The sequence below is a fragment of the Geotrypetes seraphini genome, chromosome 10 (assembly GCF_902459505.1).
Source record: "Geotrypetes seraphini chromosome 10, aGeoSer1.1, whole genome shotgun sequence".
Lineage (NCBI taxonomy): Eukaryota > Metazoa > Chordata > Amphibia > Gymnophiona > Dermophiidae > Geotrypetes > Geotrypetes seraphini.
The window spans coordinates 103554771-103565702 of NC_047093.1; the positions used below are offsets into that span (position 1 = coordinate 103554771).

General features: G+C 45.8%; 1 long non-coding RNA gene across 1 annotated transcript; it reads right to left on the minus strand.

Moving 5' to 3' along the window:
- Positions 1–8481: 8481 nt before the first annotated feature.
- Positions 8482–10584, minus strand: LOC117367506. Its single transcript, XR_004540779.1, has 4 exons — positions 10492–10584; positions 9802–10127; positions 8702–8758; positions 8482–8609 (listed from the first exon to the last, which is right to left on the minus strand). It is a non-coding gene; the product is annotated as an uncharacterized LOC117367506 (long non-coding RNA).
- Between the last annotated feature and the right edge of the window lie 348 nt (positions 10585–10932).

The following is a 10932-nucleotide window of genomic DNA, read 5'->3' on the forward strand; positions in this document are numbered from 1 at the left end:
GCTTCAGGATAAAGTAGTATATTAGTTGTGTTGATAAAAATTTATAAACATTAGAGGCTCTGGTAGAAATCCGTTTACAAAGTATGTATTCTTCCCAATTAATATTTCCAAATTAATAAAGTCTTTTTGCTTATTTGTAAATGGGTTTCTACCAGAGCCTTTAATTCATTAGCATAATTAAATGAAATAACTATTCCTGAAATTTATAGGGACGGAGGGGATTCCTCACGGGGACGGGTGGGATACCTCACGGGGACGGGTGGGACTTCTGTCCCCGCGCAACTCTAATTCCAAGTGTGGTCAGACCATTGCCCTATAGAGCGACATAACTCCGACCTACTTGCGATTCCCTTCTTTATCATACATAACATTCTATTTGCTTTCTTTGCCGCTGCTGCGCATTGTGCCGACGGTTTCAGAGTCCTATCTATCATTATACCCAGGTCCCTTGTTTGCTCTTGCCCAGAGTTGCACTAGTCATTCTATACTCGTATTCCTTATTCTTACTGCCTAAATGCATTACTTTGCACTTTTCCACATTAAACTTCATCTGCCTTTTCTCCACCCATTTCTCTAACTGACACAAGTCACTCTGGAGTACCTCGCTATCTTTCTGCGATCTGATTGCCCGGCATAGCTTGTCGGCAAACTTGATGATCCCACTGGATGTTCCTTCTAGGTCATTTATGAAAATATTAAGCAAGATGGGCCCAAGTACTGAGCCCTTTGACACAACGCTAGTCACATTCTCCCAGTCCGAGAACTTCCCATTTATGCCCACTCTCTGTTTCCTGTTCTCTAGCCATTTTCCTATCCATCTTAGTACATCCCCCTCTATTCCATGGCCTTGTATTTTCCTGAAAAGTCTTTCATGTGGAACTTTGTTGAACGCGTTTTGGAAGTCCAAGTATATTATGTCCACTGGTTCTCCATTATCAATATGTTTGTTCACAGTTTTAAAAAATTAAGTAAATTTGTCAAACATGATTTCCCCTCCCTGAAGTTGTGTTGACTGGATCCCATCAGGCCGTGTGTGTCCAAGTGCTGGACTATGCTATCTTTAATCAGTGCTTCAACCATCTTTCCAGGGACAGACATAAGACTCGCAGGTCTGTAGTTGCCCGGTTCTCCTCTTGACCCCTTTTTGAAAATTGGCATGACGTTCACTATCCTCCAATTGTCCGGTATATGACCAATTCTAATTGACAGGTTGGCAAGTTTTTGCAATAGCTCTGATTTCAACCTTCAGTTCTTTTAAGACTCTCGAGTGAATTCCATCAGGTCCAGGGGATTTGTCACCTTTAAGTCTGTCAATCTGGTAGTTTATCTGGTCCAAGTCCACTTCAACTGTGGTGAGGCTGTCCTCTATTACTCCTTTGAATACTTTCACTGCTTCTGGTATTGTGTCCTTCTTAAAGACAGACACAAAGAAGGAATTTAGTCTGTCAGCAATTTGTCTTCCTTGATGTACCCTTTTCTTCTCTTGTCATCCAACGGTCCCACTGCTTTCGCGGGGGGGTTTTCCTTTTATGTATCTAAAGAAGGGCTTGAAGTTCTTGGCCTCTTGCGCTATTTTCTCCTCATAGTCCTTTTTGGCGTCCATCACTGCCTTGTGACATTTCTTCTGCTCCTTGTTTTTGTTCCGAGCTTCAGTTGTTTTTGTGCGTTTCCATTCTTTAAAGGAGTCCTTTCCTTTTATGGCTTCCCTCACCTCTCTAGTAAGCCATGCTGGTTCTCTTTTTCCTTTGTTTTCCCGTCCTTTGGTTATCTATGGGATGTAGAGGTTTTGTGCTTTCGTGACAGTAGTTTTCAGTAGGGACCATGCCTGATTAACCGTTCTGATTTTATCCATCCTTTTCTTGAGCCGCTTTTTTACCATGGCTCTCATGCTGTCGTATCTTCCTTTTTTAAAGTTGAAAGTCGTGGTTAGGGTTTTGGTACGTTTCCCTTTCTCGATGTATAGTTTAAAGTTGATCATGTGATCACTCGAACCAAGCGGGACCGTGACTTCTACTTCTTTTGTCTGACCAGTGATGCCATTTAGGACCAAGTCAAGGGTGGCGTCTCCTCTCATCGGTTGTCCCATCATTTGTTCTAGGAAGCGGTCCCCTATCATTTCCAGGAACTTTGTCTCCTTACCATAGTTTGAGGTTCCAGTCAATCCCCGGGAAGTTGAAGTCTCCCATGATCATTACATTTCCTGTCTTACATCCTTGTTTGATTTCCTCTATCATATCTGAGTCTGTCTCCTCCGTCTGTCCTGGAGGGCGATAGTAAAGGCCAATTTTTGTGTCTGCACCGTTGTCTGGGAATCTTGATCCAGAGGGACTCCAGCTTCTTTTTCCCTTCTGTCTTCACCTCTCTAACAGAATCTATTCCCTCCTGAACATATAGGGCGATGCCTCCCCCTTTCTGCCCTGTTCTATCCCTTCTGTATAGCTTGTATCCCTGAAGTACTATATCCCATTCATTTTCATCATTCCACCTTGTTTCTTTATGCCAATGATGTCTAATTCATTGCGTCTTGCTATTATCTCCAGCTTTCCCATTTTGTTCCTCAAGCTTCTAGCATTCGTATACATACATTTAAGTTCCCTTTGTGGTCCCTTCTTGGATTTTCTAAGTTTTGTGGCTCCTCCTGTGTCTTTGCGGTATCTATATGTGCTCCTACGTTGTCTCCCTCTTGTTTCGTGGTCTTCCCCCACTCTAGGGTCTGTAACTTTTATGCACTCAAATACTTACTCATATGGTTTTTTCTCATAAGAATTGCCGCTGCTGGGTCAGACCAGCAGTCCGCTCACGCAGTGGCCCTTTGGTCAAAGATCAGTGCTCTAAATGAGTCCAGCCGTACCTGCATACGTTCCAGTTTAGCAGGAACTTGTCCAACTTTGTCTTGAATCCCTGGAGGGTGTTTTCCCCTATAACAGACTCCGGAAGATCGTTCCAGTTGTCTACCACTCTCTGGGTGAAGAAGAACTTCCTTACTTTTGTACAAAATCTATCCCCTTTCAGCTTTAGGGAGTGCCCTCTCGTTCTCCCTACCTTGGAGAAGGTGATTAATCTGCCTTTATCTACTAAGTCTATTCCCGTCAGTATCTTGAATGTTTCGATCATGTCCCCTCTTGTCTCCTCTTTTCAAGGGAGACGAGGTCCAGTTTCTCCAGTCTCTCACTGTACGGCAACTCCTCCTCCTTGTTGGTAGGCCATTTAGCTCAGGTCTACTCCAGTTCGATCATAATGGGAGGGGATTTTAATTTGGTGACTAACTGCACTTGGGATTGTAAACCTAAGTCTGCCCTGAAGGGCCATTTCACTAGGGGGGTGAACTTTATCATGAAGGAGTTGGGTCTATTGGATGCCTGGTTCATCCAGATGAACTTGACTTTTCATGCTACTCCCACCCTCATACAGTATACTCATGCATTGATTACATCCTCATCTCTGAAACGCTTTTCACCAGGCTATCTGAAGCTTCAATCAGGCCACCTCTCGTGTCTGACCATGCTCCTCTAGGGCTCACTCTACAATTCAGCCCTTCCCAGGCTGATTGTATTTGGAGATTGTCTTCTCCATCTATTCGGATGCTAACTTTCATGATTATTTCAGGAAAAAGTGGGATGACTATGTACAAACTAACTGGACGATATCGGCCCAGTTATTTATTGGGAAGCAGCTAAAATGGTCATGAGATTTCAGGTGGAAACATGGCGCTATAAACAGCTAGCTGCTATGCCTCCACTACACCCGACCATGGATCTGCATTAACTGCATTTTGCCTCATTGCCTTCCCCGATTGGACCTGAGTGCTCCCTAACTTTCCCGACTACTCGCTCGCGGCTGTGGAGCAAAATGGCCTCAAAGCTCACCCGCACTAATTGGGAGCAGTGCAAGCTGACCGAGCTTAAAATAGCAGACTATGTGGCGCCCCCATCGGAGTCTCTCACTCACTGTGGGTGGCCGAAGTCTCAGCCGAAGTGCAGGTGGCTATCAAGGGCTCCTTGGGTGACAAGCTGCAGTGTATTTTAGATAAGCTTGATACGGTGGACCAACGATTCGCTTTCCTTACCTTTGAGGTCTGGGAGACTCGACAACGAATTAACGCAGTGGAGGACTCTGTTCAACGTATCTCTCAAGAGCAAGCGGTGCATACCTCCATGATCATGAAGCTGCAGGCCAAGGTTGATTATCTGGAGAACATCACACCATAACAACCTGCCCAAATTTTTGAAGGAGGCGGAGCTCGGAGATTTCCTCGAGCGTTAGTTACCGGAGCCTTGTCTATTCTGCAAACCCTGGGCCCATCGCTTGGGGCAGTGTCAGGAGCCTACAGACCAGCCGAGGGTGGTTATCTGCCACCTTCTGAACTACAGGTATAAAGTGGAGATCTTGAGAGAGTTGTGGCAGGGCAAGAAGCTGATGTATGAAAATCACCCCATCCTCTGCTTTCAGGACTATTCCGCAGAGGTCTCCCAGGCCCGGCGCTCGTTCTCGCCCCTGTGTACCTGGATTATCCAGCACATCTCATTCTCTTTGCAATACCTGGCCTGATTGAGAGTGGTACATCAGGGCCGGGCCCATCATTTTGGAAGCAGTGCAGCGTTTCATCAAGGAGCAGATTCCAGAGGGCCCAGCGTGAAGGGGGACCTGGTTGATGGGGCTCTGTCGTTTTGTTGGATCGCCCACCCACTAGCCTGGAACCTTGTCGGGGGGGGGGGGTTTGTTTGGCTCCTGTGCCTTGGGACTGACGAGCTGCTCCTGTATTGCCTGGAGGGGAGTTTGCACTGGGTGAGGTTGGGGGGTTATGAATGCTTGCGAGTTTGTGAGGGATTGGGGAAGCATCTTGTGGGGTTATATGATGCTTGCCCTGTTAATTGTTTATAACGTGTTCAGGGGTGCCTCATTTGGTTCTCCTTCCCCCTTGTGTTTAGAGGTCTCTTTGTTTCAAGATGGGGTCTTGCAATTTGGGATGCCACCGAGGGGTTCCTGTGGGGGAAGTTTCCTGGAAGTGACCCCCTGAACTTTTGTTTGGTGAACTTAGTGCATGTTTCCTCCTGCTGGCTAGCCGAGAATGTCTGACCTTATTCGTATAGCCTCCTTGAATGTGAATGGGCTGCACTTTCCTGTTAAGAGGTCAAAGGTGCTTGCCTATTGTAGGAAGCTAAAAGTTGATATCCTGCTGCTTTAGAAGATGGATCTCTGACAGCTCAAGTATCTTAAGTTGCAAGTGGGCTGGGTAGGGGAAATGGGTGTCCTCCTTTTCTGGCCAGCAATGTGGAGTAGCCCTATTGTTCCATAAGAGACTTTTTTGGCTGACCCACAAGACGATCTAAGACCCGGAAGGGAGATGTGTGGGGTGCTGGGGTGAAATTATGGGGAAGAAATTGGCTGTGTGCTCGAGCTATGCCCCTAACTTGTACTCCCATCAATTTTTCTCCACCTTAATAGCTAGGAGGGCAGCGTTACCAGATTACTGTTGACTGTAATCCCCAAAGGGACTGGAGAGAATGGAGTGAACTTCCTCATGCATAAATGAGCTGCTGAATATTTGATGGGTTCTCCACCCAGATAATCGCAATTTTACACATTTCTCGCATGTGCATAAAGTTCATGCTCGCTTGGATTCCTTGCGGCTGGCACATCCCTTGCTATCCCATGTTCGTGGTGCTGATACAGAAGCTAAAGTGGTCTCTAATTACGGCTTGGTGTGGGTGGATTTAGGCTTGGCGGTGGGTCCCAGCACAGTCCTGGAAAATGAATCCTATGCTTTATCTGGACAAAGATTTTCATGCTTTCCTCCAAGAAGCCTGGAACCAATTTTTGTCTGAAAATCCCGTTGAGGACCTTGCTCCTGTCACCTATTGGGAGCCAAGGCTGTCATGAGGGGGTAGAATTATAAAATACACCTCTTGCCCTCGTAAAGCCCGAGATGCTGCCTTGATCTCTCTCAGTGCTTACACTCTGCGTAGATCCTAACTTCAGTGCCCCATACCCAACATCCACCAGCAATGCGCCCAGGTGCAGAAGCAGATAAACTAGACCAAAGGGCCCATCGCATCATCCAGCTTTACAAATTCCATCGGTAGGGCAACCGTGCCAGTAAGCTTCTCACGTGCATTATTAAACCTAAATGGTCCAAGCTTTGGGGACTTTACCAAATTTTCTATTTTCCGGAGAAGAAAAGCTTTATCCAAAATTGAACTGCCTGTCTCTTCTGACTGCATCTTGGACCCAGTGCACTGGTCAGAGATCTCTACCCCTAATGGACCCCACACATGCTAATGGGTGGAGGAACACAGCCGGCCCCAATTTTGGATACACTGCCACGGAGCCATGCAGCCTGCACTCGGACCCACTGGCAGACAAACCTAGGGTGAGAAACACTCCCAAGGGAAAAGTCTCTGAGTCCTGAACTGAGAATGCAGGCTGTTTGGATGGATGTCATCCTCCTGGAAGCAGACTTTGTCCTCAAAGTCTGTGGTCTCTCACAGCTAGAGCTGTCCCTATGGGGGTCCTCTGCAGCACAAAAGAAAGCAAAGCAGCAGAAAAATACTGATGTTAAAGAAAAAGAAACACAAACAGAAAAGACTAGTTCCTACTGTATTGCTTGTAGGAAGACAACTGGAAGTTGGAGGGCAATCTAGAGGAGGAGCAAAAAGCTTTGCTAATGAGACTTCCTACAAGAAATCTCACGAGATGGGCTTGACTACTAGAGTGTTTAGGAAGAGAGTGGGGGGTTGTACAAGAAATGTTAAAATTATATTTCTCCAAGGACAAGCAAAACATTATCTCCGGTACAGATGCTGATGATGTAATACACCTTTAAAATCTTGAGGCAGCGTTTCCACTGTGCATGGAACCAGCAGTCTTTCTCGATCATGGTGATAGGAAAACTTATCACTAGTAACTCCTCTCAGCCTCATTGTGTAAAGTTGTCTTTTTTATGTGTGTGTTGGTGCCTTCCTTTGTAAGATTTTTCTTTTAAATTGCCTTTGGGTGATTTTCCCCTATCTTTCCCAAACTTTTTTTTTAAATTTTTATCCACTTTGTAAACTTTTTAATTTTGCAGCTTATAAGGTCCCCTTAAGCTTGAGTATCAGCTGAGATCTTTCCTCTTATTTTTCATCAATGAGTGTCCCTTTTTCATGAGAGTTGTCTGATTTAGCCATGGCTGTTTTATCTCTCCTGTCCTTAAAGGTTCACAGTGGCTTAAAATGCTGTGCTCAGTTCAAATGGTGCACAAAAAAACTAAAGGAAGGAAATAAAACCTGATGTTGCAAAACTAAAACACACAGAAGTAGGGGTAGACCAAGAACTTTCACAAGTGTAAAATATAAAGCACTCTTATTAGCATAGCACCAACAGATAAAGACTTGACACAGGGCCGTGTTTCTGTGGATAACCGCCTGCTTCAGGGGTCACCAGTACTCTGTCCATGTCACTGGCTGTGAAACCATCAGTTTGGTTTTCATGCCTTTCCCTTTAGAACACTGGGTACCATCGGATGCAGACTCTGTTCTTTGACATTTTTTGACATAATACAGCTGACTGAGTAATGCTAATAAGGTGCTTTATATTTTACAATCGTGTGCAAGAAAGTTCTTGGTTCACTCTGCTCAGCTGTTTACCGCTGGTTCCAGTTGTTATCCATCAGGTTTTTTTTTGTATATGATACAACTTAGGACCCCTGAGGAAGGAGTTTCTTCGAAACACGGATCTTGTCTGGTCTAGGTTCATCAATCCTTTTGGATACAAACTGTTTTATGACAATATTTATATTTATTTCTTATGATTGTCCATTAAAGACTTGGCAACTTGTGCATCACCACTGCAGTTTTTGCTTTTGTTTTTTCTTGTCTGTCTTGGCAGGCTCACTATCTAATGTACCTGGGGCAATGGGAGGATTAAGTGACTTGCCCAGGGTCACAAGGAGCAGTGTGGATTTCAACTCACAACCTCAGGGTGCTGAGGCTGTAGCAAGTGCCTTCTGTACCTTTCTTTTCTAGGTTTTTGAGTAAGTCAATGCAAATACCTTACTACTCTGAAAAGGCATAGGTTCACTCCTCACTCCAATCAGCAATTTCAACCCCAGTATGTTTCTTCATAGCAACAGTGCACAAAAGGCCAATTATCTCCCCAGTCAAAACAAGGGATGGATTTTTGATTGGTTCCAGCAGAGCATAACCACAATCAGAGTAACTGTTCTGGATGATCTACCAGTAGGAGGGAAGATTATTTTTAACCAGGAAAGGTGACCTTTTGTAACCTCCCAACAGTGGGTTTATAAATAGTCTGCTTTGGTTACATTCTTAATGGCAACAAAAAGACAACCAAATTGCTCCCTGGATTTCATCTGATTCCTGAAGTAAAGGTAGTCTAAAATTAAACATAGCCCCTCTGGGAGTAAATTCCGGCACATGAGGGCTACTCCTGAGAAGGCTCACAGACAGGTATCACATTGTACAATTTATTTTGATGAGAGTACAGATAGTGATGCTACTTGATGCATCCAACTTAGGGGACAGTGACCAGATGTCTCGGACTGGAGTGGGAGGGCAGAAGGTGTAGCGTGATCTAACGGCTTGTGTCCAGCTTCCAAATGGAGCCTGCATCTATGGGCAGAAAGAAAGGTTTAGTACTCTATGAAGCAAAATGATAGGCCGGGGAGAGAGGCAGAGAGAATTAGGGGAAGCTGGATACTCACTAGTGGGTAGACATGCTATCTCGGACCGGTGGGCATCCATCAGCTTCCTAAATCTGCCTACATGGGGTGAAAGTACAGTTTAGAACACAAGACTGGCCTAGGGTGATAGAAGCAAAGGAAGCAGGACACTCACAAGTGGTTTGACATGCTGTCTCGGAGCAGAGATGTTGGCCGATGGATGTCAAAAAGGAACTTTGCCAGTAGCTTGAATGGGATGTGGGGAATGTTTATGAATGGGGTAGGAGGTTGGATGGGGTGGGAGGATGTAGGGGGCTGGGGTTTTTTGGGGGGTTTTGGGTTTTTTTTTCTTTTTTTGTTGGAGGGGGGGGTCGAGATTTTGGATGGGGGTAGCAGGAAGGCAAGGATGGAGTGTAGATGGGGTGGGAGGTTGGTAAGTGACAAAGGATGCCAGGAGGGAGAATGGAAGGTGCAGCTCCCTCCACAACAGCGGGAGACATTCAAGGGGGTGGTGGAGTCGGGGTGGGGAAGCCTGCTGACAATCTTCTCCAGTTCCCCCGTCTGAGCACCCTCTGATTAACTCCTTAGTCATCCTGTTAATTGCCCCTCCCCCATGTTCTGTAAATTGCAGGAATGTGCCTGACCCTATCCTCATCATCTCCACCACCCTCCTAATATCAACCACTGTTAATGAAATGGGCGGAGGTACGGTTGAGGTGGCATGGTCCACAAGAGTGGTGGCTGCAACAGTGGAGAAAGCAGGAGTAGAGGTGGAGGTGGCGCAGTCCACAGCCATGGGTGCTGCAACAGGGAAGGAGATTACACAGACAAGGAAAGTTATGGGTGAGGTGCGATCTACAAGGGTGGGTTTTTGATCGGGTGAAAGAATCACAATGGATGGGCAGGGGGACGGGAGAGGTAGGTAGGGAAACAAGGGTGGTTGCTAACAGGAGGGAGTGGGTGGGTCTGGGTGAGGTCGGTTGGGAAACATGGGTGGGGGATTGGAGGGGGGATTTGAAACTGGTAGGGGGAAGTCCACAATCTGGCAGTCACTATCATCTGCAAAGAAAAAGCATTATTTATAAACTTTCAATGGAAAACACCTCGAGGTAGAAAAAAATGAATGCCTGGGGAACACTTACTACTTGACACATTTAGCTCCTCAAAGCGCTCAAGGATTGTGCATGTGGTGGAAGGAGAGTCCTGGGAGGAATGAAGGTTGGTACTTCTGGGTGCAAGGGAGGGTTCCCCTGGCATGGGGAAGGAAGGGGCAGGGTTAGGGTGGGGGCACTTTCTCAGCAGGATCTTTGACTGGGGTGGGGCGGTTAGACAGACCAGCCAGAGAGGGGAAGTGGGGGACGGAGGGCCAGGCGTGGAAGGGGGCACCTTCGCAGGCTAAGAAAGGAAGGGCGTGAGGCACGAGCAGCAGCCGCTGCACCCTCCTGTTCATCATCCTCCGAGCTCGCATCTGAAGAGAATACACATAGGAGAAAAAAATGCATGCATCAACATTTTTACAATAGGGATGTGATTACTGAGGCACTGCCTAAATGAATGGTAGGATAACTTTGGAAAGTAAACTAATACATATGACCAAAAATATAATAAAAAATAAACTATGCCCCCCTCCCTAATAAGCACAATGAAGAAAGGACATGATTAAAGTTTGAAAACCATACTACAACCACAGCTCCCCCACCAAGCAACCAATGACATACAATAATAAACATTTTTTAATATTGATGCAGGAAAGTTAACAAGGCAAAAGGCTATTAATGCTCGATGACTTTTCACATCACCCTTCACCCCACTTACAAGTTAGTAGAGCATACCTGGGGTGTTGTCCAGATTTCTCCTAACGGATCAAACCCAGTGCAGATGGTGATGGTGCAGGTCCTGCGCTTTCTTTTTCAGGTCCTCGACCTAGCACATAACGGACAGCAGGCATTACATACAAATAAAAAACCCGTAAAGATAATATGAAAGAGATAGGTAAAATATCGATAGGGAACAACTGAAAATGCAAGACAAATCAGGCATTGTACGGTATACCCTCAAATGCGTCACAAATCAAACTAACCATCAAACTGCACAAAAAATTCATCTATTTGCGCATGAACCACCTGCAGCTAGCAAGCGTATTACAACTATGTTACTTGCAGAGTGCGGGGTCAAGGCACGCTCATTGAACAAGAGTCTATTCCAGGCCCAGTTCATGGGCTCGATATTATGCTTGCACCCCTTCCTGGAGAATAGTAATCTCTCGTTGAGAG